Genomic DNA, 6,450 nt, shown 5'->3' with positions numbered 1-6,450 from the left:
GTATAGAATTATTTAATATATCGTTAATAAAATTTAAAAACCACATCACTGACCTTATATGTGCTAATGTTGACTAAAATAGTGTAGGTAATTGTTTTTTTGTAATTTTTGATTATTCTTTTGTATTGCTTAACTGGTTGTTTGCTACTTTCTATTATTCGTGTACTTATTATATTAGTAATATAAGTCCTCATAGCGGCGAGTGCGCCGTTGTTGTGTCCTGAGTTTTGTTACGTCATTAAATGGAGTCAGGAGACCTGTAAGGAACGAAATTAATAATTAATATTTCACAACATTACCACAAAATAAGCATTTTTCCCGTAATAATAGGTAATCGAAACACGTTCTATTCATACCTAAAGTTTCTGGCCTTCACGCCATCCATTCATATTTATTTTTTTTTATGATGAAGAATTTAATATCTTGCTATAGATGACGATCATATCATCATCATCACTGTCCTTGATTCATACAATTATAATTATAGATGTTATTATCTGAAATGCAATTTATTAATATTAAGATTTTATTTTCATTCATAATAATTTATTAGTTAATATAAGGTAATAAGTAACATTTGCTGTCATGCTTACCTACAGTATACACCACGTTTGGTGCGTGGAGTTTACATTGCAAAATCCGGGGTTCTCGCAAGCCGTCATATAAATACTAATAATAAGTATTTATCAAAAAGTAAACACATCGCATTATACAAACACTGCGACCTGTATTGAACAATTGTTTCTTTTTTAGGTCTCCGGATCATTTAGATTCCGACTTATGTTAATTTACACTATAGCATTTTAGTACTTATCTCGTTGCGTAACACGACCGCTCGCTCCCGAACGTAACCAACCGGTGCCTGTCATCCAGCAAACTTAGAAAATGTGCGTTCGTTGCATAGTTTGAGGGATACGGGTGGTGTTGCGTTCATTTTACTTTGTTTTTTTTAACGTTTATAAAACTTACGTTTATAAGTGTCAGTATACCGTATACTTTTTTGTTTTATATGCATATTTAGGGAACTGTAGGTTTAGTAATATGTTAATTTTAAGTATGTATATTTTTAAATATGTAAAACTGTTTGTTCCTCAATAAATTAAAAAAAAAAAAAAAAAAAAAAATAACTTCCGGCAAAAAGATGATCGTGTAACAATGACTATTCACGGTACAACGATTCTCCAAAGCAACAGTAGCCACATGTCCAGTTTTTTAAAAAAGAAGCAATCATCCGCTTAGAGGCACTTTGTACGCGCGCCACTTTGGTTGGTTTCGGCTCATCTCGAAAGACCCATACGCTCGATTGCTGCTTTGTTTCGGGATCGTACCTACAAATCCATGTTTCGTCACCTGTTACTATATCTCACACCAAATTTGACGCCCCTACGTTGAATCTGGTAAGCATGGCATTGCTTACATTCATGCACTCAAAGAAGCGGCTGTATTTAGCTATGGAAGAAAAGTGTCGCGGCGTGGTCGTGTTGTTGTAGGGTGGAATAAATATGTGAAGGACTCTCACCGGAGCGCTAGGCAGGCCTTTCTCAACTGGACTTGGTATGGTAAGCCCCGATCGGGTCCGTTATATCGGGATATGTGTGAAACGCGAAAAATTTTTAAACGAAAACTGAAATATTGTCAAGAAAAACGAGAACAACTTTTTCGTATCTTTCCAAAATTTCTCAAAATTTTGGAAAGATACGAAAAAGTTAAGCTCCAAGCCTGGTGTTCCATTGAGTGTGAACGGAGTCACTGAAGCCAGTGAAATTGCTAATTTGTTTGAGAGGCATATTAAAGTAAATCCGTCACCCCTTGAGTCGAAAATAGAGGACAGACTAAGCGATGAGAGCATCATGACTGATGATCCTGTTGGTGTTACGTCCAAGGACGTGAAATATATACTCAAATCGATGACAGGGGGTAAATCTCCCGGACATGATGGCCTAAGCGTAGAACATCTCCAAAATGCGGGTCAACATTTGCCGAGGGTGCTAGCTCTATTGTATACAATTTGTATCAGGCACTCTTACCTGCCCATGGAACTAATGCGGACTGTAGTTGTGCCGATTATTAAAAATAGAACCGGGGATGTGTCTGACAAAAGAAATTATAGGCCAATATCATTGGCCACAATTTTAGCAAAAGTACTTGATGGTTTGCTTCAGCAACAACTTAGCGCCAAACTAAACTTACATGACGCGCAATTTGGGTTCAGACCAGGGCTGTCGACGGAAACTGCTATTTTGTCGTTGAAGCGTACCGTCGGGTATTATACTCAGAGGAATACACCAGTGTATGCCGCGTTTTTGGATCTCTCTAAGGCATTTGACCTGGTTAACTATGACTTGCTATGGACTAAATTGCGGAAGCTAAAAATGCCAATTGAAATAATTAATACCTTTGAGTACTGGTATGGTCACCAAGTTAACCAGGTTAGATGGTCTGGAGCGTTGTCTGAAGAGTACACTTTAGAATGTGGTGTCAGGCAGGGTGGACTGACTTCGCCAGCATTGTTTAGTCTCTACGTAAATGAGCTTATCGTTGAACTAAGTGACCTCAGAGTCGGGTGTTCTATCGATGGTGTTATGGTGAACAGTATCAGCTACGCCGATGATATGGTGTTACTGTGTCCGTCGATAGGTGCATTAAGAAAATTACTATCCGCATGTGAAAAATATGCCAAGAGTCACGGCCTCCGATATAATGTGGAAAAAAGTGAGTTCATGGTCTTCCGTGTCAGTAGTAAAAAACCTTCGTATGTGCCACCGGTTGTCTTGTTGGATACTGAATTGAAAAGGGTGACACAATTTAAATATCTTGGTCACATTCTTGACGAAAACCTATCGGATAACAGTGATATTGAGCGAGAGAGAAGGGCGTTAGCAGTCCGATGCAACATGTTGGCTCGCAGATTTTCTAGATGCACAAAAGATGTAAAAATTACTCTTTTTAAATCCTTCTGCCAATCTTTTTATACCTGCAGTCTGTGGGTCAATTATACGCGGCGGACTGTTGATGCCCTTCGAGTGCAATATAATAATGCCTTTAGGATGCTGATGGGGCTCCCTCGATTCTGTAGCGCATCTGGCATGTTCGCGGAAGCACATGTCGATGACTACTACGCTATTATTAGAAAGCGGTCCGCTTCAATGCTCAGACGGGTTCGAGGGAGCACCTACGGCATCTTGGAGGTAATCAAAGACAAATTTGATTGTCCTTTTTATAGGCATTGGATCGGGAAGCACCTGAATGGCTCCCAAAAATATTTTAATTAGGGTAAGATACTAACATAATTTTAAGATTTTTACTGTTACTAACAAATTATGGATGTTGTGTTGAAAGGATCCGAAATAAAGTCTTTTATTATTATTATTATTATTGCACCAAGTGACGCGATTCGTTGTTTTTTGAGCCACAGTCAAATTGTGTGGGCTCCGCTGAGAGCACAGCTTTTTCACACCCAAATGATTGTGTAGTATTGATTATATTTGACTCATGCCTATGCCTAAAGATGCTCGAATCTCATGGTGTGTCACATGCCTGTCTGTTTTGATCATACGGCGTACAGCATCGATGTTTTTGTTGTTCACAGCAGTGGACGGGCGACCATCACGAAATTCGTCACTGAGATTCACACAACCGCGTTTGAATTCTGCAAACTAACTATAAACAGTCGTCTTGCATGGTACTTCATCGCCAAAAGCAGTCTGAAGCCGAGCGAAGCTCCGCTGAACTGTTAGATTACACTTGAATTCGTAGAAAATCATACTACGAAAATTTTCACGACTTAAATCCATGGTGATGTAGACAACCAATTTCTAAAATGACGCCACAATGTAAAAACAAGTTACTGTCGTAGATGAAACAAACTATATTCTACAGCCAAAGAGTTCCATTTTCAAATGTTGTATTTACTTTCTTAAATATTGTTTATATAAGTGGCCAGTTCCGGAAACTTATAGTGCGCCTTATGTATTCCTTATTTTATCACATCAAATGACGGGACGAACAAGTCTTACGCCTGATGGTAAGTTCACGCATGTCCATAACAATTGCAGTGCCACTCATAGCTTTAAACCGCAAAGATCTGAGGGGCACTACCACTGCGCCCGCCACCCTGAGTCATAAGTTGACAAGTCCAATGTGCCTGTTATTTCACCAGCACCATTACCTTTCAAAACCGGAACACAGTAATGCTCACATTGCTGCTTGGCGGCAGAAATAGGTAAGGTGGCAGTACTTCCCTGGACTAAATCTTTCACAAAGAGCTCTAATGCTACTAACTCTATTATAACATCTATATATCATATTATAACATATTTTTATGTTTGCTCTGCAACATATACCTAGCTATCTAGTATTCCATAATAAGAACTATTATTTGCAATATGGTGTCATCGTATTGGTTATTTCCTAATATGACATCCACCAGAATAAACTATGTTAAATGTGGTTCGAGGTTGAATTCCTGAATGTTCAATTCTCATTAAAATTGGTTTAGAAAATAAAATTTCGTTCATGTGCGGTCTGGTATTGGGATTTATTCGAGGCAACTTCCAGTATTCACTTTTCATTAGTATTTTATCAACATACACACTTGGTAAGCACGAATCCGTAGAGCTGTGTTAATTACGAGTAGCTTTCTATATCTCGTATTCATTGAAATACCTCACTTGATTCGAACTCAATTCAATAAACCAGAGTGAAAAAAAATTAACCCGCAGCTCGTGATATATTGAAATAACAAAATATTTCTTTATTAATGTTACATCATTACAGACGCTAAGTTTTGAATACTCAATGGTTTCCTACACATGATCAAAGAGTGAAGAAACGAAGGTTTATTTCGTAATAAATCAACATTCACGTGTTATTTGTTTAGATTCGACTTTTACAAACTCTTGAGTGAAAACAAGAATAAAGATATAGAAGATATTTTATGTACATATCATACAAGGATGACGTTAGGGTTTGGTATACAGAACCCTCCAGAAGGGCTTGCACGGTAGGGCGCGACTTGCGCGAGAGCGGCATAAAGCGCGAGATGCTGCTATTCTTGCATAGAGATCTTTATGTCGCTCTCGCGCAGTCGCATGCTGTCGTGCTAGCCCTATTGAAGAGGTAGCACCACCTTATTTGTGGTTGAAGGGCAGGGAGACCCACCGCAACTATCAACACGGGTATTAAACTTTTTAGGACTTACGTGTTCGATAACTGCTAATGATATTAAATGCAATTTCTACAATAAATATCTGTAGTATAGTCTGTTTGACGGTTTAGATACTATAAAAAGGTAAACGCTTAATTTTAAACGAAGATCTGATCAATATAAATGGGTTTGTCATAAATTAGGCTTTGTATATTTGGAACGAATAAAATCCGTCGTAAGAGGTGAGATGTTTTTTTAAGTTCACTGGTGTACTAGAGGCATATCTGAAGATATTAAAAAGTTACAACTCGATTAAGTCAAAGGAATTAATTATATACGTGCTTTCAGTTAATTAATATCTCTTCGAACAAGAATCATGACATGTTTGTAGCTAATAATAAATTATAATATGAAATCGAGTTGCGGACACCAGCCCGTTACACCAAGTACCAAGTAATTACTTCATTAAGAAAGTAAGAAAAATGATAACATGTTGGTTAAAATTTAAAAAAAAGGAATTAATATACAAATAAATGGCATACTATATTAAAACAAATATTTGTAACGTACACACACTCATAACGTACACACTCAACACTGTTTGTACTGTGCTGTTGTCCTGTCTTCTACGTGGAGTTATTTGTAGATTTTTATTACAATAGCTAACGAAGCAATATTATGACAGATTTCTTTTTAATTGCATTTGGGCATGGCTACTGCTAATTTTTGTAAACAGAACGTTATTAAAATTTGTCTGTAAAGGGAATTGTCTTGTATACACTCTGTGTCAGGCGTGGCATTCAAGCCATATGACCGTAGACAAGCGGGTTGATTGGGGATAGAGGGAAATGGACTGTATGGAAAAGTAGGTTTGGAGAAAGAGGGATCGGCAGGTAAAAGGAGTGCTGTACAACTGAACTATACTACAAATACATACATAGATCGATATACACCGCTCTTAACCAACTGAGCTACAAGACGAACCCCGGCATGGCAACATTCCTGTTTTTTTTATAATAAAAAGTGACGGGGTGAACAAGTTATGCGGCTGATTGGTAAGCGACACGCCTATCCATAACAGCTGCAGTGCCATTCAGAGCTTTAAATTGCAAAGATCTTATGGGCACTGCCACTGCACACAGGCACCTTGAGACATAAGTTGACAAGTTCCATGTGCTGTAGTTTCTCCAGCACTCACATTACAGTTAAGTAGGCTAAATACAAATGAGCTCCTAATGAATTGACAACGAAGAGTCCTCTTTTAAGAAAATGGCTTTCAGAATTTATGAAAAGCCCTAATTAAT

At 37.8% G+C, this 6,450-nt stretch overlaps 1 long non-coding RNA gene across 1 annotated transcript; it reads right to left on the bottom strand.

The window, feature by feature from the left end:
• Window positions 1-210: 210 nt before the first annotated feature.
• LOC113239020 lies at window positions 211-1,087 on the bottom strand. Its single transcript, XR_003311155.1, has 3 exons — window positions 594-1,087; window positions 357-497; window positions 211-257 (listed from the first exon to the last, which is right to left on the bottom strand). It is a non-coding gene; the product is annotated as an uncharacterized LOC113239020 (long non-coding RNA).
• Window positions 1,088-6,450: the final 5,363 nt, after the last annotated feature.

The sequence above is a fragment of the Hyposmocoma kahamanoa genome, unplaced genomic scaffold, assembly GCF_003589595.1.
Source record: "Hyposmocoma kahamanoa isolate Upper Pololo Valley unplaced genomic scaffold, ASM358959v1 99151, whole genome shotgun sequence".
Classification (NCBI taxonomy): domain Eukaryota; kingdom Metazoa; phylum Arthropoda; class Insecta; order Lepidoptera; family Cosmopterigidae; genus Hyposmocoma; species Hyposmocoma kahamanoa.
The sequence above is the reverse complement of the archived record's forward strand: the minus strand, read 5'-3'. Positions and strand labels throughout refer to the sequence as shown.